Source organism: Callithrix jacchus, chromosome 21 (assembly GCF_049354715.1).
Source record: "Callithrix jacchus isolate 240 chromosome 21, calJac240_pri, whole genome shotgun sequence".
NCBI lineage: Eukaryota > Metazoa > Chordata > Mammalia > Primates > Cebidae > Callithrix > Callithrix jacchus.
This window is the reverse complement of record NC_133522.1, coordinates 35,905,949-35,931,992: the sequence shown is the minus strand read 5'-3', so window position 1 is coordinate 35,931,992 and position 26,044 is coordinate 35,905,949. Positions and strand designations below refer to the sequence as shown.

The window sequence follows — 26,044 nt, the reverse complement described above, 5'->3', positions numbered from 1 at the left end:
GGCCAAATATACAGCTCTGGACAATGAGATAGAAGCATATGTTCCCTTTTCCTGCTGTGAACGTAGACACAATTTCTGGAACTGCTGCCTGAGATAGCAAGCCGAAGGGGAAAATGCCAGCACACTGAGGAAGTAAGAGGGAAAAGATGACAGTCACTTAGATCCAGGCTGGCATTATTGAACAGCTGAACCCAGAGAAGCAACCCCTTACCTCTGACTTTCTTGCTATAGGAGAAAAAAATACCTCCAATATGTACAAGACACCTGGTGGTTATGTATTTTGTTATCAGCAATCTAGCATGGTTCTAACTGATATCCTTGGCATGGTAGATAGGGCTGTGCTAATATGATTGCTCAATATCTTGATCTACCCATGTCTGACATCCCCAGGTGACTATTAATGGGAGCAAAGGCTGTGATGAGTCTCTCAGGAGAGTTCAGTGTTTCCTCTAGATAACTCAAATTGAAATGGAATATGAGAGTCGGGTTTTTTGACTTCACCTGGTTTGTTGTTGGGTTAGAATGTCTATATCCCCACACTCTTCCTAAGAAGTAAATGAGTGAAATTTATTTCCTGGGAAGTAAATTTTAAAACGCCTGAAATTTTTGGGAAGCAACAAAAATGTACAGTGGAAGCAATGACTTTGTAGTCTGAAAACTCATTAACACTCTAGTTCATTCAGTGTCTTGAAAGGGTTAATGCCACTTTCAAAGTTGTCTGACTTAGAATGAAAATGGTTTCAGCCATTTAGTCAGAAAAATCTTCCTTAATACTTATAAAGCCACCATACAATTAGCATAAGTTCACAAGCCTATGGTGAAAAAAGTAAGTGAGAAGAAAGACTAAAGGAATTTTAATGAGCTATACCTTAATCATCCCCCAAATAAATCTAATAAAGTGTCTCTCTTAAACTTGCATTTGATGTTTTTTCTACCCCTCTGTTCCAGCCACTTATGTGTGGATACATACATTTGCCTTTGAAAAAGTCTTAATTGCCATTTCTCTCATAACTCACGGGTCCTCCCCTTTGTTTCTAAGTCTATGAGCAAACACCAAGATTTGTGTTGATGCACTCTGATATTTGGCTGTCAACTTTGCCTAGAGTTCTGTCAACATGGTGGTAAGAAAGAATGTGATAAACCAAGCAACAGAGTTGAAAGGATCCATTGTAAGTAGAAAAAGTAGAGACAAAAAAACAAGTGCTTTGGGTCTTTTGAACTTACCCTTAAAGTTAGTGTACACACAAAAGATACATGTTTTAGTACGAAGCTGTAATTCCCTACAGTGTCTTGTACAGGCAATAAAGGTAATTTAACAGAAAACAACAAAATGTGCTCCTCCCCCATCTTTACAGTAAGTGTGTTGGAATGCTTTTCTTCCTGATTGAAGTGTGGAGGTGGGCCTTCCAGTGGTAGCTGATACAATGAACACACTGGAGTGTCAGCCCAGTTCTGTATCTTCAAAACTGTTTCAATATTGGTATTCATGGAAAATATGTGCAAAGAACTGAACAAAGTTAGCCTGAAAAATAGGTGAAAGGAGTGAGGCAAAACAGAGCATAGCCTTTGTATTTTTTCCTCTGGATGAAAGCAAAATGCATTAATGCTATGATGCCTTGGAACTCACAAGCATTTTCTGTTTCAACTCAAGTTCTGTTCAGCTGATCTCATATTATCAGTATAGTTATTTTTTTTTAAGTATTCAGCATTCATTTGACTCTTGCATCATTTGGGAGGAAAGTGCATTGTTTATTGAGCATTTTGCTGGTCAGCCTGAAACACTGGCAATCACACATTCTAAACCTCTAGGAAGAGTGTTTCATAAAAGGGACAGATTGACATCAAATAGGCCATGAGGGATTCATACATTGATCTTCCCTTGACGTTTCCTCTGAATTAGTTAAGACAGCTAGACTAACAATGGTTCTAATGGGACAGATAAAGAAGACCAAATGGTAGGGAAGCAGCAATTTAAAGGTTTAATTCTGATTTTCCTGTTTATATGAGTTATAAATTTAGATAATTGGAGGTATTTAAAGGAGAACAGCTCTGAGTGCCTTTGATGGGTTATGGTAGGTCATTCACCTCCTAGTTTTATGGCTCAACATGAGATAGCACAGCAGTACTCCCTGTCATAAAAAGGTTGCTGACAGTGATGGGCATTTACAGCAGGCCACCACTGGTACATTAGCTCATGTATTCATTGATGCCATGATAGAAAGGTTGGCAATTTTTGTCATTCATTCTACCTTTTCATTAATACTGCCTTTGAAGCAAGTTCCCTAAGACAATATCTTTCACCAAAATTCTAAATGCAAATAGGCGCTGTATTTAATCAAGGGCTAAATTCTATTCCTTCACTCCCACCCATTCTGTATCACAGTAATTTTTACAGATTACTAGGAAGGAATTTATTTTTCTTACATAAGAAAAGATAATCCCATCCATCTGAGTTCCACTCTTAACCAACTGCAGCTAGATTAGGGTTGTGGTATGAGAAGAGAACTTTTAATATGCCTATATTTAGTTAAAACCCATCTAGCAAAGGCTTAGAATAAGAAGTTGAAGACTATTCAACCACACAGTGTCCACTGCCCTGGCATGAAACTCTGACATACACGTGAATATTCAGGAAAGCAAATCCATGGCCAACGCAATAAATACCCTGATTTGATCATTATACAACGTATATATGTATTGAAACATTCCATTGTCACATTGTGCCACATAAATATGTATAATTAGAATGTGTTGATTAAAAAGTATTTTTTAAAAGCAGCTCATTCCCATTTAGTCAAGGTGACCTAAAATACGGAGATTTTTTCAATAATGAAAATAACATTGAAATGTTTTATTCAGGATTAGAATCTTTTTTTTTTTACTGCATTTTAGGTTTTGGGGTACATGTGAAAAACATGCAAGATAGTTGCCTAGGTATACACATGGCAGTATGATTCACTGCCTTCCTCCCCTTCACCTATATCTGGCATTTCTCCCCATGCTGTCTCTCCCCAACTCCCCACCCCCTGCTGTCCCTCCCCTATTCCCCCCAACAGACCCCAGTGTGTAGTGCTCCCCTCCCTGTGTCCATGTGTTCTCATTGTTCAACACCCGCCTATGAGTGAGAACATGCGGTATTTAAAACTGGCTAGCTATGTGCAGAAAGCAGAAACTGGACCCCTTCCTGACACCTTACACTAAAATTAACTCCAGATGGATTAAAGACTTAAACATAAGACCTAACACCATAAAAACCCTAGAAGAAAATCTAGGCAAAACCATTCAGGATGTAGAATCTTTTATGGAACAGTTTTGAGGAACATTGTCACCAAGCAAACCAGTATCTGTGTGATTTGGGAGCTTTTTCTGAATAACTCTGTGGATGAACCCTGGAGGTCTGTTGAAGATTCCCTTCCAACAATAAGGAAGCATAACTCTATGCATGTAGCTGTAATGAGAGATTAGAGTTAAAAGGTTTAGCGTCAGTTTTAACTAGCCAAGTTATGTAATTTCTAAATCTCTGTTCTCTCATCTTGAAGGTGGGGATAATAACTACTTTAAGTAAAACATGTAGCACAATAGCTGATAATCTATGTTTTCAGTTATTACTAGTAATGCAATGTAGCTCAGAAGTCCACAAACTTTATCTACTGGGTTAGAAAAATTGGCCCTCACTCTCATGTTTTCATGTGTATTATGTAATCAACTGGCAGACTGGAAGAGCAACATGGCCATCCTGTAACTCGTTCCCTGACTTAGTAATTTCCCTTCTGTTTCCCTGTCCATAATATAAAGAGTCAGGGATGGGAGTGTGGGACAAAAGTCCTCATATGGAAAGAAGTGCAACCGAACTGTCCTTTCTCTCAACCATAGTTAAAGAAATGATAAATAGACTCTGGTTAATTCAAAGGCAGTTTATGATAGAATAGTAAGATGAGATTTGTTTTGAAAGTTACCTTGGAAAAAAGGATTTATAATGGACAAATCTATATATTTAGAAGATTAGATCATATCTTGGAATCTGGTTTTGTGAACAATATGTGTTAAAAAACTCAGCCCTCTGTCCTTTCAACTTTCATAATATATACTACGTTTGTTCATAGCAGCTTACAGAACAATGATATGGACAGGTAACAGAACCATACTGCAAAGAAATATTATTTAATAGTAGACAATGTACTTCTCTGTCTAACATGGAGCAGCACATGGGAATCAGGATTTTTGTCTACCTCCTTTCTCATTAATAAATTATGTAAAGCATCTCCCCTTCTTTTTAGGGAGAGTCAGACGGAAAAGGACTTCAGTATCTCAGGACTGAAGGAAACCTGTTGAAGCCCTGTAGGCACTTCTTTGATTGGCTATGGCTTAGGTATATTCCTTCTAATTGTTCTGTGGTTCCACTGGTATTCACTGCAGAATACAGCTCTTCTGCACTGGGAGCTATTGAAACGTGTCCATTCTAGTTTTCTTGCAACGTGGAAAAAATAAAGTGACTTTGAGAAAAAAAACACACAAATATTTTTAAACTTTAAAAAATCATCGTACCCGGTTATGGTGGCTCACACCTGTAATCCCAGCACTTTCGGAGGCCGAGGCAGACTGATCACAAGGTTAGGAGTTTGAGACCAGCTTGACCAACATAGTGAAACCCCGTCTCTACTAAAAATACAAAAACTAGCCAGGTGTGGTGGTGCGTGCCTGTAATCCCAACTACTTAGGAGGCTGAGGCAGGGGAATCACTTGAACCTGGGAGACAGACGTTGCAGTGAGCCGAGATCATGCCTTTGCACTTCAGCCTGGGTGACAGAGCAAGACTCTATCTCAAAGCAAAGCAAAACAACAACATAATCATCGTAAACCAGTCTTCCCAGTCCCATTCAGAATGTCACAGGATTATACTGTGATTTCTTTATAACCTGATACCTGGTAACACTGATACATTCCTGGGTGTCCTGAGTGTGTCTAAAGAAGATCCTGATTTGGAATATCTAATGAGCTTTTATATTTCATTTTTGTTTTTTCTATTTGGAAGGAAAATGTGCACTGCTTGCTTTGTGGCAAATCAGGACCTCAGAGGCTAATATTAAGAACTCTCTGCTTGTTAATTATGACTTTCTTTTTATTTTTTGAGACAGAGTTTCGCTTTTGTTACCCAGGCTGGAGTGCAATGGCGCGATCTCGGCTCACTGCAACCTCCATCTCCTGGGTTCAGGCAATTCTCCTGCCTCAGCCTGCTGAGTAGCTGGGATTACAGGCATGCGCCACCATGCCCAGCTAATTTTTTGTATTTTTAGTAAAGACAGGGTTTCACCATGTTGACCAGGATGGTCTTGATCTCTTGACCTCGTGATCCACCTGCCTCGGCCTCCCAAAGTGCTGGGATTACAGGCTCGAGCCACCGCGCCTGGCCTAGTTATGACTTTCTTTCCTGAAATAACCATTAGTCAAAGTCTCGCTGAGTGACCTAACGAAATAAAACCATTGCAAAATTTATCTACTTGAGAATGTGTTACTTGCTAAAGGTCAAATATGAAGCCACCATTTTTATTTGACTCACCAGCCTCTGTTGCACTTATTAACAGTTCTCATAGTGTTTCATAGAACAAGAGTTTATAAAGTAAATTTAGGTGGTTGCTGAAAGTTAGATAACTAGCAATATTTCGTAGAATAGACAAATACATTTTCGTACTTCACTATATCTGAAGACCACTAAATGGGTTAAATTCAGACTTGTTAAATACTGCTTCCAGGTGAGCGTGGCATTGTTGAATTAGCATTCAGTTGAGTCCCTTGGGTATTAGCAACAGACAAGCAGCAATTCCGTGAACACAGCACTACGTTAAAGCCAAAAGGAGGTCATGACTAAGGTTTAAGCTGGACTTCTGGTTTCAAGGACCTTGGGGGCTGGTTGGAAAGAAACTTAGACTTCAAGAAAGTACAGCCAGCTGGGGCCCCTGGTCATTAGCATAAAAATAGATAAGGAAAAGAGAGCTTTGTATAGTTCATGGTATTTAGAGAAGGCTTCATGGAGGAGACCAAATTTCAGTTCAGACCTAAAGGAAAAACAGAAATGTCCTGGGTGGAGAAATTGAAATAAACTTTCCAGGGTCATTCAACTACTCATGTACTTTCACCTAGCACTTACTTACGAGGACAGGGAATACACATGTGAGATGATTCTCTGTTCTCAAGGAGCCTCATTTTTGTTCTGTGAATACGACATGCTTTTTCCCTTTGTAAGTTCTTTATGCGTGATATTCCAACTACATTCCTTTGGATTCCTCCCCATCATGAGTTTCTTGCAGGAGTCAGACCATATATTGGAGAGTCATTGTGGGTGCACAGAATTCAAAGGGGGACATCATGAGCAATTCTTACCCACCGTCCTTCTTTTCTTCCCACATTCTTCTCAATCATGGAATATTTCCATCACTAGAACTATTTCTTCAATGACAGAATGAAAAGGAATGAACCAGGAGAAAATAGGCAATAAAAGAGTCTATGTTAGTAAATATTGACAAGTTTAGAAATACTTTAAGTATGGGCCAAACTCTTTTAAAAGCCCCCCAAAAAGGGTACCTAGGAATAATATGGTAGTCCTCAGGAAACCATGGAATTAGTTGAATGTGGAGGATAGAAATGAAACCACGAAACTCATTTTCCAAACAGTAAAACCATCCAAGTGTCCCATCTCTTCCTAAATGGACAACAAATGCCTGTTATAGCTCTTTTTTGATGTCATTTTTTATTGTTACTGTTGTTTGTGTGTTTGTTTAATTTCTCTATTCTTATCTGTAAAGGCTTTCCCTCAGATTCCTTTACCCCAACCATCTGTTCTCCTTTCTGTTCTATAAATCCCATGATGCCAAGGACTTGTTTTATTCATTTTTGAATTCCTGCCTCCTAGCACAGTGAAAAGAAAAAGCAAACAAATGGATGGTTGTTGGAAGAAAATGGAAATGTGCCACTTGTAAAAGATTTTTTAATTTTTACAAATTAAATATAACATAGTCTTTTGAATACCACGGTGAAACACACATTACTGCCAAAAAACAGTAAATATCTGAAGTCTTTTATATCAAGGGATCATTCCAGCACATCTAAGAGTACTGAGTTCCCACTCTAGCCAAAGGATTCATGGTGCAGTAAAAGAAGAAAGGGGCAGGGAATTGGGGAATCTTGCTTCGTATGCCAATCTTACCTCCTATTAACCAGTCAACCTTCTATTGGTACCTTAACCATTTTAGACATTGGTTTCCTAATCCATAAAATGTGGTACCCATATTTTTATACGTAAGCATTTCCAATAGAGTTCCAGATACATGTGTTAGATGAATCTGACCCTTGCATGGAATAAGACACTCATCTGCAGTGTGGTCTGGAGCAAGTGATTCAGCCTCTCTGATTCTTAAATCTTTCGTTGAAAATTAAATATCTCCAAACTCTGGAGCCCATTTTATATTTTATTTTATTGAATTTTTATGAAAATAAAATATCATTTTTAATCCAGTTAAGTTAGTCTTCAATAAGCATGATTACATATATACCCAGTGGCATTTTAGAACCAATAGGAAGCTATCTAGCACTCAGACGAGGCAAATAAATTGAACATAAATTAGAAGAGGAATAAGGCAAAGCTACACTAATAGGGAAAATGCTAGCAAAACTTACAAGTGGTTCCGAGTAGTTTAAATCATTTTAATTAACTTTCATTCTACAAATATGTATTGATTATTTACATATAATCAATATGCCAGGATAAGTGTGCCAAGATCTATGCTGGGTTGTAATAACAAATCGGGATTAGTCTTTTTCACAGAAATATAATCTTGAGATTGTTGTGCACCTGGATGCTTCTCAAAACAAATTCCATTGGTGTTGTTCAGTGGCACCCATCCTGGGGCACTACTAACCCCAAAGATCTTGACCTTATCACCTAACCTTCCTGGATGTCTATCTGTTCACTTATCAGCTTAAGTGCTTTAAAAGGGATAGTGGGCAACACTACTACAGTCATAAACCCATGCTTGGGCCCAAGCTCATGCCCTGCTTCTGGGTCTCCTATCAAGACATTTCTGAGCCTAAAAAGCCTGCCAGCATTGTCCTGATTGCCACAAATCAGCATTAAATTAGGCATTTATCATATGTGAAAAGACACGCCATCTGCAGATCTCCGCCACTGTGTAAAGTTGTCACAGACAATATGGTACTTCGCAATCTGCACATTTAACAACAAATGGGAAAGTTCAACAGCAACCAGAAATAAACTTGGGCTTTAGAATTCCATTTCTTAGATGTAGTTAGTGTTTGGCCAGTTCCCAGAACATTGCCTTCCTCTTATAAGAATGTAGAGCTAAGCAAATTTAAACCAAAAAAGTCTCTTAACTTCCTATGTGAACAGGAAGGAAGGGAGAGGATAAACGTAATAAGATTATCTGATCATAGGAAATTGGAATTTGCTGTCTTGCTAGACTATTATTCGTAATGCACATCTGAAGTTGGCCACATTTTCTTGTCAGAAAAAATGAAATCATTCTGATTCAAAGAAACATGAAATGACTTGGTAAAGATTTTTCTAATGATGGTGTAGGAAGTTTTTTGCCAACAAATAAAAGGTAAATATTCATTTTTATCAACACTTAAGAAATATAAATGGTACATAGAATAATATAGACTTGAGGGTTTTTTGTGTTTAACACCTCAATATTTGATTATATCACAGGTGAGTTAGTGCTTTGTTTGAAATACAGTGAAGCATGAGCTATTTATTTTTCTGATTAGGGTTATAATACAAATTGTATTCTGAAACATTGTAGTCCCACTGTAATATGAAGGCCCCCAGGGGCTTCAGGGAATTATTACTGTAACAATTGCATATATAAACTCTTTCACCACAAAATATTAAGAGGTTAAATGCTAATGGGCCTTTAATATGGTTGACTTGAGTTATTTTCATCTCCTCTTTGATGTTAAGCATTTGTTAAAAAAAATCAAACAACTGGGCTGTGTGAAGGGGTTGTTACTATCTTTCATCTCAGGGAAAAAAAGCAGAAGACAGCTGCAAAATTGCTTGGCTTTATTATTCTGTTTCTTTTTAATAAACTAGCTCCTTAATGAGCTACCGTTTTTGCTAAAATGTCTTTAGATGGAAGATTGGGACTGCTAATTGTTCTACTAGTTTTAACTGTAGGGAAAAAACAGCAAAGCAGAGAAATCATGAATCAATGTCACAATTACCAGTTTTTAAGAGGATAGATAAAACTGTGAAGTCAACTCTAAATACAACTAATTAAAACAAAAATAGGAAAGAAAATACTTTCTCTTAAAACTATCAGATATACTTAGGTACATCTAAATGCATACCTGACTATCTTGTAGGTTCTTCCATGTATCTTGTGAACCTGAACAACTTGGTAGCCCGTGTAATGCAAATGCCTTCCAGATGCTTTTCACTAACTCTTCCCCTTTCAGATGCTTTTCACTAACTCTTCCCCTTTGACTGATCCCTCTATTCTTATGCATCTCCTGGGTACCACAGCTGGCAGCTCTTTCTCTCTGTTGATCACTCTAATGTAGATACCTCTATACCTCACTTCCCTATGAATGCCACACCACCAACTCCAACAGCATTTTGAGAACATTCTAATAGCTTCCCCACTATCATTTAAAACCCATGTGCAGAGCTGAGCCCTCTGTTTTCTACTGAAAATTGTTCTTTCTTCTATGCTGCCTAATTCCATTAATGGCATTGACAAGTTTAGACCCTACTGCTCAGACCAGGATGTTTTGGCTCATCTTTAACTCTTCTGTGTCCTTCTCCTCTTTCAACCATTTGGTGGATGTCTTAATTTGAGCTGCTATGACAAAGGACCATAAAATGAATGACTTATAAACAATTGAAATTTATTTCTCATAGATTTGGAGGCTGGGAAGTCTGAGATCAGGGTGCTGGCAGACTTGATAACTGGTGAGGGCCCATTTCATGTTTTGTAGATTGCCTCCTTAGTCTTGCTGTGTCCTCACATGATGGGAGGAGTGAGGGAGCTCTCTAGAGTCTCCTTTATGAGTCTCCTTATTCATAAGGGCTTCACCTTACTACCTCATTACTTCTCAGAGACCCCATCTCCTAATAATATCGCATTGGTGATTAAGATTTTAATGTATGAAACACAACCATTCAGGCTATAGCAGCAGCTAAACCCTGTTGCTTCTCCCCTTGAAATTTCGTTTTTTTTGCGGGGGGGAGAGTGGAGTTTTATTCTTGTTCCCCGGCTGGAGTGCAATGGTGTGATCTTGGCTTACTGCAACCTCTGCCGCCTGGGTTCAAGCAATTATCTTGCCTCAGCCTCCCAAGTAGCTGGGATTACAGACATGTACCACTACGCCTGGCTAATTTTGTATTTTTTAGTAGAGATGAGGTTTCTCCATGTTGGTCAGGCTGGTCTCGAACTTCCAACCTCAGGTGATCAGCCCACCTTGGCTTCCCAAAGTGCCGCGATTACAAGTGTGAGCCAGCGCGCCCGGCCCATCTGAAGTCTCTTAATTCAGTCTTCTTCTCTGATTTCCTCCATTTTGCTTTGATTGCTCCTTTCATCCCCATGCGAGGTGAGCTGCTCCTCCTCAAAGTTTCTATGGTATGGTATGCTTACTTCCACCATAGCCCCGTGCACACTGCATCTAACCTCCTTACATGCCTGTCTCCATCTCCTAGCAAGAGCGTACAAGAGGTGCTCAATAAATGCTTGTTGCATTGACCTTCTCAGTCACCTCTCAACTTCACTTCCTTACTAACTCTTGCTGAGGCTACAGGTGACATCTTTTGCTGCTGTCTTGTACCCACAAACCAAGAAAATACAGTCATTTAATAACTAGTCAGACCACGTTCCCCATTTCCTACCAATTCCATTCTCTAAACTGTACTTCCTAATCTCCCTACTCCCATTCATTCCAAGGAGAAATGCCCTTATTTCAGCCTCTCTCCACAAAACTGCTATCTATGCTTAAGGACTTTGTCAAATATTTTCCCCAAAATCTCTTCCCAGGATGCCTCCCAGGCATAATTGATCTCCCTACATTCCACCTGTATTCAAAAGCATTATTTCCTACTCCTTTTTCCATATTTTTCGTTGGTCTTGTATTTAAGTTATTTTGCCAGTCTTGATTTCTCATTTGACTGGGGAGCATGGAGAAGGTGACTGACTTTTCATCTCTCTGTCTCGCGTACACACAAACGGTGCAAAGTGCTATGTGTTCAGTAACACTACTTTTAAAACCTGATTTAATGATTCTCAACTGAGACAAGCCACAAAATAAAACGTTTTAAATTGGATTGAATCCTGTCTACTCCGATAATCACGTTAAGAACAAACTCTTGACATTTTAAACAAAGCTGACCACATAAAAGAATAATAGGGGTTATATCTGCCACCAAGTGTTTCCACTATGATTCATTGTGAAGTTATGAAAAACTCTAATTCGAGGTCCAAAATATAGCATGAGATACTTTGTGATCTGGTAGCATTTAGTCTTAATAATTAAATTCTTAGTGATTTATATATTTCATTCTATAAAATTTAGTTAAGGAATTACTTAATACTGTAGCTTCCTTTTTGTGAACAAGAGTAATATAATCTTTCTTGTTTTATCTAAAGCCTATTATCCAAGATTTTGAGAATTAATGAGAAAATATTTTGAAACATTTCCTCATTAATCCTCCAAAGACCATTCTGCAATAGATTTGTATAAATGATTAATTAAGGATTAAAAGTCCTTCACAAAGAAGACTATGTCTCTGCCCTATTCCTTGCCTAGCATCGATGAAAATTTAAAGTTATAAAATATAAAGGATCTGTAAAATATTTTACTACTGCAGGCTCCAGAGCAGAAAGACAACCCGGCTTTTATTGCAAAAGCATGAATAAATATTGATCTTTGTCATGGCATATGGAGATACAAATTTCTAAAAGATCCGCCTTAGAAATGCTTTAGCAAACTCTTACTCTAAATATAGTTGAAAGTATACTTTTTATCATACATCTATTGAGGTCTCATTTTGTGTTTAAGACTTATTTTTGGAACTCATTTTATTTACATTCCTTTGAGCTAATGCTTGCTAATTTGCAGGTTATTAAATAGATTGTAATTTATCAGGTAAGGCATATTTTTGGTTCAGTGATTCTTCTAGGAAGTATAGCTAATAAACCATAATTATTTTCCAAAGATTAAAGGAATTGCCTAACTTTAGTTATTCAGTTTATGGATGTGGTAAAAGTTAAGAATTTTCCAAAATGTTCTAGATTCTATAAAAAATAAAGCGTGCTTACATGACTTTCCAAATCTGAGTCCAAAGTGAACTCCAAAGAACATATTAGATGAAACTGCAGAAAAGCATAACTACATGATTTCGTAGCACTAGAATAATGTGTCTGCAATCCCAATAGATTACATTTCCCTGGGCAATGTAATGTGAATAGCAGCAACATGTATAGAAAAAGCAGCATAAAAATCATGTATGCTGAATATAATTTGCAAAAAAAATGAATAAAGTGATGAAAAATGTACACCAGGAGGGGGTAGATTCTGCTATCGTCAAAGAATCTGTGGAATCAAGATAATTACAGCATTCAGAACTTGGCACAATGAGACGCAAATATATTGCTATAATTTCCTAAGAAATAATATATTTCACGTAAAGAAAAAGAAAAGAGAGATTATTAACTGCTACTGATTATTCAGTGCATGCCAGATATCACAATAAGCACTGTCAATAAGCTGTTAGGAAATGGCCCAATGATCCTATGAGGTAGGTATTATTAACAATATTTTTATATTTAAAAAAACTAGATCCAGATATCTATCTAAAATCCAATTACCTAGTACTTAACAACTGCTAAGAAAGACACACACACACACACACACACACACATAGAATATACACACAAACACACACATAGAATATACATATGTGTGTGTTTGTGTGTGTGTGTGTGTATATATATATATATTAAAAACTCCCTTTGGGATTGTGTAATAAGAACAATCAAACAACCCTTAAGCGTGACTCTGTGCCTAATTGATATAGGTGCCCTTGAAGAATCCTATCACCATTTCAAGGAACAGTGGGAGCTCACATGCTTGCATTGAGTGGCTCTCCAGGATATTCTGGACTCTCTAGAGGGCTGAGAGATTGGACAGATATTCCAGCTTTTCCAGCATGGACTATCAAAATTTTTCATAAAGAAGACAACTATGAGCTAAAACATGAGGAGGCTTTTAGGAGTTAAAGGATGAGTTTTTGAGTCAGCCAGGCTCCAAAATCCCAGTGGATGTTTCAGAGATTTAATTTTCCTGTCTGCGAAAAGTACATCATAATTGCTACCTTGAAAGGTTGTAAGCAGATTAAAATAAACATGTGATATATGGTATTTGGGTCATGGTGGGCTCTACATAAATTTCTTTAAAAAGGAGAGAAGGGGGAAAAAAGAGGACAGAGAGGAGGAACTGCTGAGAGGCATTGTTTCCAGATGCTTCCCTCAGTGGAAGTCCCTAATGAGACCAGGCGTAAATCACTGTGGTTCCTGCAGTCTGTAGGAAACGCTGTTGCAGCTGAGTGCAAAGGTATTTGGGCTTTACCAACAGGGGTGATAACTAGTAAAAAATGGACCGTTGCAAGCAGTGGAAAGAAATTGAAAACGAGACCACTTTGGAGCAAAATCCAGCTCTCCCTTATATCCTAAGATGAGACTCTTAACATTTAGGAAATGTGTAGTGATTATTGATTTCAATGTATCACTGAATGAAGAAAGAGAGTAATCATTTCTACCAGGAAACCTGGTGGAAATGATGCCCCAGAGACTCGGAGTGTTTTCTTGGGCCAATTACAGAGACACTAAACAGTAATCCTGTCCTCAGAGGTATAAGGAAGACAGGCTATAATTAGAAAGAAGTATTGGTAAAGTGCCGCTGAGGTAAAAATAAATCTAGTCTTTGCAAGTCTAATTATTTTGAAGAAAATGAGAAAAATAAATTGACAAAATAAATGATGTTTATACACACACAGGCACACACACACACTCTCTTAAAAAAAAAAAAAAAAACCCTGAAACTAATATACTTTAACTCTGATGGAAAAAATATCAAAATGAACACCATAAGCATTCTTAGTAAATACTCATATTGGAAGTCTTATCTGAAACTTTGAAATAGGCCTTTAAAATGTAATCATGAATCAACATGCCTGACGTGGCTCATAAAGTGTGGAACCCAGATGAAACACAGATAATCAGTCAGTAAGTTCTCTCCATTTGGAGCTTTATTCTGTCTCTCACGTTCAGCCTCCCACTCCTTTCTGCCACCCCACTTCTGGGTCTTCTCTCCACATACAGAATTACTGTATTTATCTTTCTCTATTATCTCCCACCCAATTCATGTTATATAATATGTGCTCCTAAAAAAGGGATCTGCAGCTCCTGGGCCATAAACCAGTTCGGGTCCTTGGCCTGTTAGGAACTGGGAAGCACAGCAGGAAGCGGGTGGTGGGTGAACAAGTTAAGCCTCATCTGTATTTATAGCATCTTTCCATCATTTGCATTTTGTTCTAATTGGTCGTGGGGACAAACAGTTGAGCTAATTATGTATTTAATACACAAAATTTAATATTTAATACACAAAATATTGATCGGCCATTATTGATACCCATTTTTAGAATAAAGCAATATTCCCGTTCTCTCTCCCTCTTTTTCTTCCTCTTTCTTCGTCTCCTTCACTCCTTTTTTTTCTTTCAAAAAAAAAAGACTGTGTGATAATTTTCCCATATCAACAAAAAGGAATTAAATAAATATTTTATTAATTTTTGAAATTAGGTTTATGTTTCCTTTTTTATTAATTACAATACCTCTAAGAATGAAATACAAAGCCTATAAACATAAATTTATAATAACTGATATTTTCTCAAGATAGAGGAAATTAATTTTCATGAGTGTGAAAGAAGCTGAGAGGGAATAAAATATAATAAAATCATATTAAATTGACTTAAGGAGTATAGTTAATAGTCTCAATGTCTGTGTCTCAAATTGTTCTTCAGTGCAACCCGCCTAAAAACTTTCAAAAAAAAATTATGTATGAGACAAATTACAGGAATTTGGAAGGTCTGCATCTGGCCTTGCCCTAAGTAGACAAGGAAGCCATCCCCAAGTCTTATCTAAGTCACATGAGCAATGGTGGTTCATTCAGTAAGCCATTTCTAGTAACACAAACAATGGACAGATTTCTTTCATCATGGCTGTTGTTGCTGATACCCAGGAGCACAGGGCTCGGGTAGGATTTAACATGGCCACTCCAATGGCTTTCCAGTTTACTTGAAGCAAACTCCTTATTTTTCAGTGGTCTGTAACTGGGGTCCCCAACCAACACACCCTGTGGCCTGTTAGGAACAGGGCCTCAGTGAGCAACGAGTGAGCAAAGCTTCCTCTGTATTTACAGTCGCTCCCCATCACTTGCATTACCATCTGAGTTCCACTTCCTGTCAGATCAGCTGTGGCATTAGATTCTTATAGGAGAGCAAACCCTATTGTGAATTGCACAGGCGAGGGATCTGGGTTGTGCACTCCTTACGAGAACCTAACCAATGCCTGATGGTCTGAAGTGGAACGGTTTCATCCTGAAACCAGCCTCTGCCTATTTGTGGAAAAATTGTCTTCCATGAAACTGGTCCCTGGTGCTGAAAAGGTGGGAGACCAGTGTCCTAAAACACAGATTTTAATATAATTAGTTGGAAGCTTTCCAATTTTTTACAAGGTAAAATCTAAATTTGTTCTGACATTCAAAGCCCTACAAAATGGGACCCGACATTTCTCGAAGGCAATAAAGAAACTAGATCAATATTTTCCAAAGTGTATCTTGAGTAACATTGTCCTGCTAGATACTTCATAATAAAAAAGGTTTTTGTGACCAAATTAGAAATGAAGAATAATATAATCATAAAATAGCTAACATTTGTTAGGAATTTTCTTTATGCCAGAAACCAAGAGTGCTACACACATTAGAATATTTCACCCTCACAGCTCTATGCAGTTGATTTATAGACAAGAACACCAACCAAGACTTTGGAAAGGTAAGGAATATATCCAGGTTTATACCCCTGCTAAGTGTCAGAGCACAGATCTGAGCTCTGGTATGCCAGACCGAGGGCTCTGAACTCTTAAACATACAAATGCCCAACTGCTTTCTTGTGGGGTCCCAGGAGATTTTAACATATTAAAATTCTTGAGAAGTCCTGATGTTCAATACCTTTTGGACTGTTGTTTAAACTAATCAAATGGCTTCACTATAGGAAATGCATATCATGAGATGCCTTTTAGCATCCCCACAAACCTGGATTTCCAAATAGTCCATTTCAGGAAACAAATGATGAGATTTCTAAGGCTCTTTTTCCCTCAAACAGTTTTTAATTACTTTTTTTTTTTGTACTTTCCAATTCTCTCCTCAATGACTTTCAATTTATGTAAATGATTTGCAACTGGGTGACAGGAGCTGGGCTGTGGGGTGTCCCAAAGATGGTCACTGTTCCCCAGGCAGATGGGTTTTCCCAGATCCTTGGGCCTCACTCACCCAAAAATGGGAGAGGGACCTGGTAAGCTTGTTCAAGTAAATATTGGACTCAAAGAGCTTTGCAGAAAAGCAATTAATTACAGAGAGAAAGAGAGAGAGCTCCCAGGCTGTCATGGGAGGGAATCCAGAGATGGAATCTGCACAGGTTAAAGAGAGAGAGAGAGAGAAGGCTCCCAAGCTGCCAAGGGAGGAGACCTCAGAGAGGGAAATCTGTATAGATAAGGGAGCAGGGGAATTTAACCCCAGAGTTACTCCTGCCCCATTCAAGATCTTGTCCATGAGAGGAGCTTTTCCAAACTTCCTCTGGAGTGACTGATCTTTGACTCTGATGCTGTATTGGCTACCTGGCTCACAATAGAGCCCCTTCTTTCAAGACTTTTGGAAGTCTTTTTTAAAAAAGGAAGCTCACCTGGGCTGCCTACCTTCCTGCCAGGAAAGTTAGACAAAGAAAGCTAGGCTTCGGATGGGGGGAGTGGATAGAGATATGGCACTGGGAAGTTCTTGCATTTGAAACCACACCCTTTGAGGACCTGGGAAGAGAAGTTAACATAGTTTCTCAGTTTAGTTACAAGTCTCTAACTATTCTTCAGCTCTAACCTCATTTCTCATCCTTAGAAGCCATCCACTTTAATCTCAATCTTACTGGTACCCTCCATGCTCTAAATCCCATCTCCTCTCTGAAGTTTTTCCTAACTGCCCACAAGTATATTGGGTTTGATATAGTTTGGCTATATCAAATCTCAGAGTTTTTCTCCCAAAATCACCATGTGTTGTGGGAGGGACCCAGTAGGAGGTAATTGAATTATGAGGGCAGGTCTTCCCAGGCTGTTCTCATGATAGTGAGTAAGTCTCATGAGATTTGATGGTTTTATAAAGGGGATTTTCTCTAGACAAGCTTTTTTTTGCCTATCACCATGTAAGACTGTGCCTTTCACCTTCTGTCATGATTGTGGGGACTCCCAGTCACGTGGAACTGTGAGTCCATCAAACCTCTTTTTCTTAGAAATTACCCAGTCATAAGTATGTCTTTATCAGCATTGTGAGAACAGACTAATACTGGGATTATTCTTCCTCAGTGTTTCTATGCCACTGAACTGAGGGGACTTTGAGTTATAGCCACATACAAAAGAGATGTTGTATAATTTGATTGTTAAGAAATCAGAGTATGCATATGTTAATTAGCTCAATTTAGCAAATCCAGAATGTATACATATAGCAAAACATTATGCCGTACAACATGAATATTTACAGTTTTTCAATTTAAACATATTGGCCCTTGTTTGGCATAGTGGCTCATACCTGTAATCCTAGCACTTTGGGAGGCTGGGATGGATGGATTGCCTGAGCTCAGGAGTTCATGACCAGCTTGGGCAACAAGGTGAAACCTACAAAAATTAGCTGAGAATGGTGGAGCTGTTGTCCCAGCTACTCAGGAGGCTAAAGTGAAAAGATGGCTTGAGTCCGGGAGGTGGAGACTGCAGTGAGCTGAGATTGTGCCACTGTACTCCAGCTTGGGTGACAGAATGAGACCCTGTCCCAAAAACAAAAAATTAAAAATGTTGTCTCTTTCTAGTAGTCACTTTTCCTTATTTCTTCCTGTGTGCAGATCCTAAGAAAACACAAGGACCAATAATTCAAAATTTTGAGTCCAGGGTCGTTTCTTTTTTTCTCTCCTTTACAACAGCATACATTGCCTTGGATCACCAGATGCATCTCCATATTTATGTCTCTTCCTGATTTTCACTGAAAGCTCCTTCATGGTAGAGACCAGATCTTTCTGTTCCTGGTCCACTTACATAGTGAAAATTTTAGGTCAAAACTCAGTCAGATTCTGGCTTTTCTGTTTATAAACTGTACATAAATAACTACTTAAATAAGTTGTTTACCCCTCTTAGATTCCGTTTCATCACCTGTAAAGTAAGTGGAGATTATGATATCTAATTTGTTGGATTTGTCTAAGACCGAAGTGAATTATTACAGATAAAGGGGGCTTCACAGAATGCTTCACAATTTTATGTTTCTATAAATGCTGGTTTTATTATTGTTGTTGTTGTAAATTGGTCAACTATCATACTCCAGGCATTTTATTAGACCATGAAACCAAAGGACTGGGATGCAATCCTTGCCCTCTGGAAGCTTGTGTCTGGTGAGGTCTATTATAGAAGAGAAAGAATGCAAGTCAGGTGGACATGTGAGGCGGGTCTTATCCAGGGAGTGCAGAAGAGGGATTTCAGGAAGGCAGCAATCCTGCCAAGCACAGAAGGATAGGCTGGAGGTAGAAGAACTTTTGGGCAGAGTCAGAAGCATTTGCAGGGCACATAGATCTGCGACATGGCCAGGAGAACTTGAGAAGCTGCAAATCAGTTCACGTGACTGAAATCTGATAGATGAAGGGCAAGAGGTAAGCCAGTAAACTAGATCAGCCAGATACCCAAAAGTTTGCGTCTCAAAGGTACTTAACCATGAGCCATTGTTAGTGAGGTGGAAGGAGGTAGGTCAACAAAGCATTTAAAGAATAGATAAATATGATCTGATTTATATTATAGATATAATCCTTGTTCTATTGTGGAGATTGCTAGAAAACTAGACTGGATTTAGGAAAAAGCTAAGTGAAATATGAAGAGGCTCTGAATAGGCAAACAACAGTCTATTAAATGGAAAGTTATGGATCAGAGAAGATGCAATAGGTCTGAATGGAGAAACAGAAATTTGTTGATTGCTTTAAAATGTACATAAGGAAATTATGTATTTTAACAAAGTTATTAAATGTAACGTATTTAATAAAGTATATTTACTATTTTTAATGATTTAAATTATTAAAATATAAAACATTCTATTTAGTGTAAAATAAGTGTTCTACTGTTCACCTTCTAAATTGCCTAGGATTGTACAAAGTAATCATAATATTAACAAAAGAAAGACAAAGGCAATATAAACTGGCAATTGATATCGTACATTAAAAAACTTGTTCTTGCCTTTGGGCCTAATAATTTCATTTCTGGTCATTTCTCTTGGTAAAATTATATAAAATGTGGCAATACTTATCACAACATGGTGAAACCCCATCTCTACTAAAAATACAAAAAAAAAAAAAAAACTTAGCCAGGTGTGGTGGTATGTGCCTGCAATCCCAGCTACCTGGGAGGCTGAGGCAGGAGAATTGTTTGAACCCAGGAGGCTGAGGTTGCAGTGAGCCAAGATCATGCCACTGCACTTCAGCTTGGGTGACAGAGAGAGACTCCCTCTCAAAAAAAAAAAAAAATAGAAATGTGCATTTCCAACAGAGAGGGAATGGATATGTACACAAACATCATGTATCGATGTAAGCTAGTATCGTGAAGATATTTAATGCACTATTATTTATGTATTTAAAAGAGGGTGGCCGGGTACAACACAGAATACTCAATTGTATTTGAATTTCAGATAAATAGTTAGTAACTTTTTAGTATTAGTATGTCCTAAATATTGTGTGGAACATACATAAACTAAAAAGTTGCTCATTATCTACCTGAAATTCAAATGGATTTGGGTGTTCTGTATGTTTATTTGCTAAACCTGGCAGTCCTAGTTTTAAAGGATCTGCGGAAGTTGAGCTTATACTACATTACATAAAAATTTATAAAGCATACTCAGTTATGGAGGGGAAGTATGCCTTGAAAAAAGATTGCGAGAAAATACAATGTAACTAAGTCAGTGATTACTAGCTATGGAGATGTGAATATAGTTTTTTAAATGTGTATTTTCTTTGTTTTCTTACAGTATGTTATTTTTACTAGCAGAAAAATATGTTCATGTATTTTATACATCTAAATATGTCTATTCTGCTTTTAACACTCGCAGGGATCCACACTTAACGAGTGCTATACGCTAGGATACACACTGCTCCCCAATTTACTATTGAACAGAAAACTTTCTCAAGTAACTCCTAACTCCTATGAAATAAAAGACTCTGCTTCTGTTTTCAGCTTAAATATCATGCCAATAGTAAGAACTTACCCACCCACTGTATCTTACTTCTTCCCACCACCACAATCAGTATCAATGCTTTTCCACTTCACTATTTCAGAGCAAACCATTTTCTGCCATACCACTGTTGAAAGAAAGAGTAAATGAATAAAAGAGAGAAATGAGATCAGAAACATTAGATGGCATTTCTCACTAGGTTTAACCTGGCATGTATTTAGATCCTGGTTGCATAATTTAATGGCCTTCCAGGACTGCCTTGGCAAGTACCGGGATAGAAATATATGCTCCATAAAAATGGATATAAAGAAAAATAAAGACCAGTAAAAATATATATTTGTAGAGAAACTTTAGTGGACTCGGGAGTCAGAGAAGATCTGTGAAAATAACAAAACGGGAAGAAAAGATACCAAAGCATCTTACAGCTTCCAGAATGTTTCCCTGGTGAACTTCAATGTTTTCTCATGAAAGGTGATTTCTGGGGTATCTTGCTTCCCACACAGATAACAATATACCAGGCTGTCTTGTCTAAGACATCTTTACTTTTCATTTCACTGTATTTTAAATTGTTTTTTATGCACTTACCATCATTTAAAAATAAACAAACCAACCTCTGTCTGTTCTGGCCTCGTTTGAGTAGAATTCTCTTAGAAGCCTGTTACAAAGCAGGTGTAACGTGGATGGATCTGTGATGCATTGCATTTCCCATACCTTCCTTCCTGAAACCTTTATAAAGCTGTTTCCTCACAATGATAGCAAAAAAGGCAATGCATTACAGATGAATAAAGGAAACAGAAACTAAGCATATACAAAAACAGAACAAAGTGAAGAAAATTAGGAAAGGAGAAGTTGAGGAGGATCAGGCAGGAAAAGGATAAGAGGGCTGAAGAGAGGAGGAATGAACAAAACCCACTAGTGTGTACCTAAGTTACCCCTAGAAAAGTGATCCTGTAGCTTCATTATTTTATTTATCAGGACTTCAAGAGAAGCTAGGAAGTAGGTGATGAAAGGAGAGAGAGGGGTTTCAAGAAGGAAGGTATGAGGAAAGGAATGCATCACAGATTCATCCACATTACACCTGCTTTGTGATAGACCTCTTAACAGAATTCTACTCAAAATGAGGCCTGAAAATACCTCATTGGTTGGTTTGTTTTTAAATGATGGTTTCTATGGTAAGTGCATAAAAAACAATTTAAAATACAGTGAAATGAAAAGTAAATATGCTATACAGTTGTCTCATCTGTGTGGGCAGCAAGAAAATCCAGAAATCACCTTTCAAGGGAAAACATTGATGTTTTCTGAGAAAAAATTCTGGAAGCTGTAAGATGCTTTGGTACCATTACTTCCAGTTTTGTTGTTTTCACAAATATTTTCAGACTCCTTTTCCCTTAACTTCTTTTTTGAAACTTTTTATCTTTTAAATTATACTTTCAGTTGTGGGGTACATGTGCAGAACATGCAGGTTTGTAACACAGGTATACACGTGGAGAAATAGGAACTTTTTTACACTGTTGGTGAGAGTGTAAATTAGTTCAACTATTGTGGAAGACAGTGTGGTGATTCCTCAAGGATCTAGAAATAGAAATATCATTTGACCCAGCAATCCCATTATTGGGTATATACCCAAAGGATTGCAAATCATTCTATTATAAAGATAAACGCACACATATGGTTATTTCGGCACTGTTCACAATAGCAAAGACTTGGAACCAACACAGATGCCCATCAGTGACAGACCGGATAAAGAAAATGTGGCACTTAGACGCCATGGAATACCATGCAGCCATGAGAAGGATGAGTTCATGTCCTTTGCAGGGACATGAATAAAGCTGGAAACCATCATTTTCGGCAAACTGACACAAGAACAAAAAACCAAATGCCTCATGCTCTCACTTATAAGTGGATGTTGAACAATGAGAACACACAGACACAATAAGGGGAGCATCACACATTGGGGCCTGGCGGGGATAGGGAGAGATAGCAGGGGGTGGAGGGGAGGGATAGCATTAGAAGAAATGCCTAATGTAGATGACGGGGTGATGGATGCAGCAAACCGCCATGGCATCTGTATACCTATGAAACTCTCTCCCTTCATCACCTACTTCCTAGCTTTTTCTGAAGTCCTGATGATGGAATGATGAAGCTACAGGTTCGGGGTAATTTAGGAACACATTAGTAGTTTCTGCCCTTTCTCCTCTCTTCAGCTCTCCTTCTCCTTTCGGGCCTGGTCCCCTCATCTTCTCTTCACTTTGTTCTATTTTTTAAGCTTAGTTTGTGCTTCCTTTATTCATTTGTAATGTATTGCTTCTTTTGCTTTCATTGTGAGGAAACAGCTTTATTGCTTTTGTCTCTAAGGATCTTTTATTCTAATTCAGTAAAGCAGCTCCACAGCAAAAGGCAAACTAAGTGATCCTCAAGAGACTGGGAGTATTTTCTAAAAGGTTATTGAGCATATACTAAAAATATCATTAGATGTTTGTTCGTTTGTAATTTATTAATGATGACATAAAGGACAGAACACAAATCTATTGACTCTCTGCTGGGTTCAAACAAATACATGAGGCTCATATATTGAATGAATTAGAAATTCAAAAGAGCTGAAAAGAGTGCAGGACTCAAAAGGCCACGGAGATACTCAAGTGTACTTTGTTTGAAGAAATTTGTTCTTCTCTACTCTACATATACCTTAACTTTTTGTGATAAGAAATGTCAGGGCCGAGCGCGGTGGCTGACGCCTGTAATCCCAGCACTTTGGGAGGCCGAGGCGGGTGGATCACGAGGTCAAGAGATTGAGACCATCCTGGTCAACATGGTGAAACCCCGTCTCTACTAAAAATACAAAAAATTAGCTGGGCATGGTGGCATGTGCCTGTAATCCCAGCTACTCAGGAGGCTGAGGCAGGAGAATTGCCTGATCCCAGGAGGTGGAGGTTGCGGTGAGCCGAGATCGTGCCATTGCACTCCAGCCTGGATAACAAGAGCAAAACTCCGTCTCAAAAAAGAAAAAAAGAAATGTCAGAACCGATTTCGAATACGAAGCCCAAATTTGTTTTTATTTGGAGTAGGGATGTGAGAACTCTACAGTAAATAATCACAGTTAGGTTTGAAATGAATTATAGTACATAAACTTTTGAATTGAATATAAACATGCTTTTTGAAGCATGGTACTACTATAACATTATGTTTAAAATATTATTTGACTCACCTATGGTAGGCAGGAGCTTGGAAAATTCTTCTTTGTAAAAATGGACGCAAGGGGAAAAAGTCCTATATACACTAACCTATGGGAGAATGCAGCAGGGAACTTGCTTCCTGATCACTCTGCCTTAGGATTTATCAAGACTGGCACCAGTGATATTCAGAGCTGGGTAATCCTCCGTTGTGGGGCTGTCCTGAATGTTGAAGGATGTTTAGCAGCATTCTTTGGCCTCTGTCCCTTAGATATTGGTAGCAACCCCAACCCAATCATGATCATCAATAATGACTTTAGACACTGCCACATTTCTCCTATGGGCAAAATCTCCTTGGGTTGAGTAGAGCTTCGCTGTACGTAAAGTCCACCAAGTCCCACCCAGGCTGACAGAGCTTCAGCTCTGTTATTCCACATACTTAAGAACTAATGGACAACAAAAGATTCACAGGCACTTACAGAAATTTCACATTAAAGACAAAGCACATCATGAACAAAGAGAAGGAAAAGAAAATAGAGCAAATTAAAGTAATATAAGAAGCAGAGAAAAAGTTCAAACTACACTATTACAATATCTTCCGGGAGATGAGATTAGATATAGCATTCATGAAATAATAACACATTTTTATTAAAAATATGAGATTAAGAAATACCTCTTGGTTATTAAATTATAATGTTTGAAATAAAAATTCATAAAAGAGTTAAAAGGTAAAATTGAGAATTCTCCCACGATTTAAAACAAAAGGGAAAATAAATTGAAAATGGAATTTTAAAAGTAAGATTTGAGTATTCATTTAAGAGGTCAAAATTCAGAGAAAGTAAGGTAGAGGAAATTTTTTTTTTAGATGGAGTCTTGCTCTGTCACCAGGCTGGAGTGCAGTGGCGCAATCTTGGTTCACTGCAACCTCCACCTCTCAGGTTCAAGAGATTCTCCTGCCTCAGCTTCCTGAGTAGCTGGGATTACAGGCACATGCCACCACGCCAGCCAATTTTTGCATTTTTAGTAGAGATGGGATTTCACCATGTTGGCCACGATGGTCTCGATCTCCTGACCTCGTGATCTGCCTGCCTCGGCCTCCCAAAGTGCTGGGACTACAGACCTGAGCCACTGTGTCCAGCCTGAGAGAGAGAGAGAGAGAGAGAGAGAGAGAGAGAGAGAGAGAGAGAGAGAGAATGTCCTTCATGTAATGCTTGAAAAGCAGAATAACATCAGACATTTTGTGGCCAAGAAAAGTAAAAAATAACAAAATTGTTTTTAAAATTTTGACAGAAAATGATATTTAACTAAACATTTCTATTAAGCCTAGTTATCAATCAAGCATGAAGGCAAAATTAAGACGTTATACAAATACATTCTTCACAATGTACCTCTAGTGCATCCTGTCTTGGAAAAAATATCTGTTAAATATACTTCACCAGAATGAGGGAGGATCCAAATAACAGAGAGTGGCCAGAGAATCCCCAAAATAATGATTAAAGGGAGCTTTCACAATATGACAGACCTAGACAAGAACTCATTCTTATTGGAACAGGAGTTTGAAGAGATGTAAGAATGATAACTCCAAGGGAAAAAAAACAGAACTAACAGATTATTTCCTGTGCTTGGCCTTATTGAGATGAAGTGTGCAATTCTGTGGGAGACTGAAGGGGAAGAATGCATGGTAGTTATCTGTACCAAACTAAACCAATATGTAAAAGTTTTGCCTGCCTTAAAAAACACAGTGCTGTGCAAAAATACAAAACAGTTATTACATGTTTCAACTGTGAACCATATTTAAAGAGGTGTAACCATGAAAATACAGATGGTTGATCTTTTAAAAATTGTGATAAAACAACACTGGAAGAATGACAGGAGTACAAGCGAAAGCAGGTCCGTGGTTTCTAAGTGAGCTAAATTCTCCTTTTGCATAATAGACAATGTCAGAAGAAAAAGAAAATCAAGACGAGTGTGAACATAAGTTTTAGAAATGTCTAAGTGCCACATGAAAAATGAATAGCTAAAAGAGTTAAAAGCAGATGAGCTGGGGTTTGGAATCTGGTAATCTGAATGGTAAATTATGAAAGTTCTTTTTTTGTTCAGTAAGCTTATAGTCTTGTTTACTTTCTTAACTCTATAAAGTACAAACTAAATTAGAAATCAAAGCAATGCTGGGAAGCAACATATAAAAAGTCTTTGGGGTGCTAGTGACACACATAATATATGGTTTTTGGATCTCCACCCCACCCAGACTTACTGAATCAGAATTTCTAGCAACAGATCTCAAGAATCTGTATTTTTATAAA

General features: G+C 38.0%; 1 protein-coding gene across 15 annotated transcripts in view; it reads left to right on the top strand.

Moving 5' to 3' along the window:
• Positions 1 to 26,044, top strand: part of GRIK1 (glutamate ionotropic receptor kainate type subunit 1) — a 389,636-nt gene that overhangs the window by 52,470 nt on the left and 311,122 nt on the right. The window lies entirely within an intron of this gene.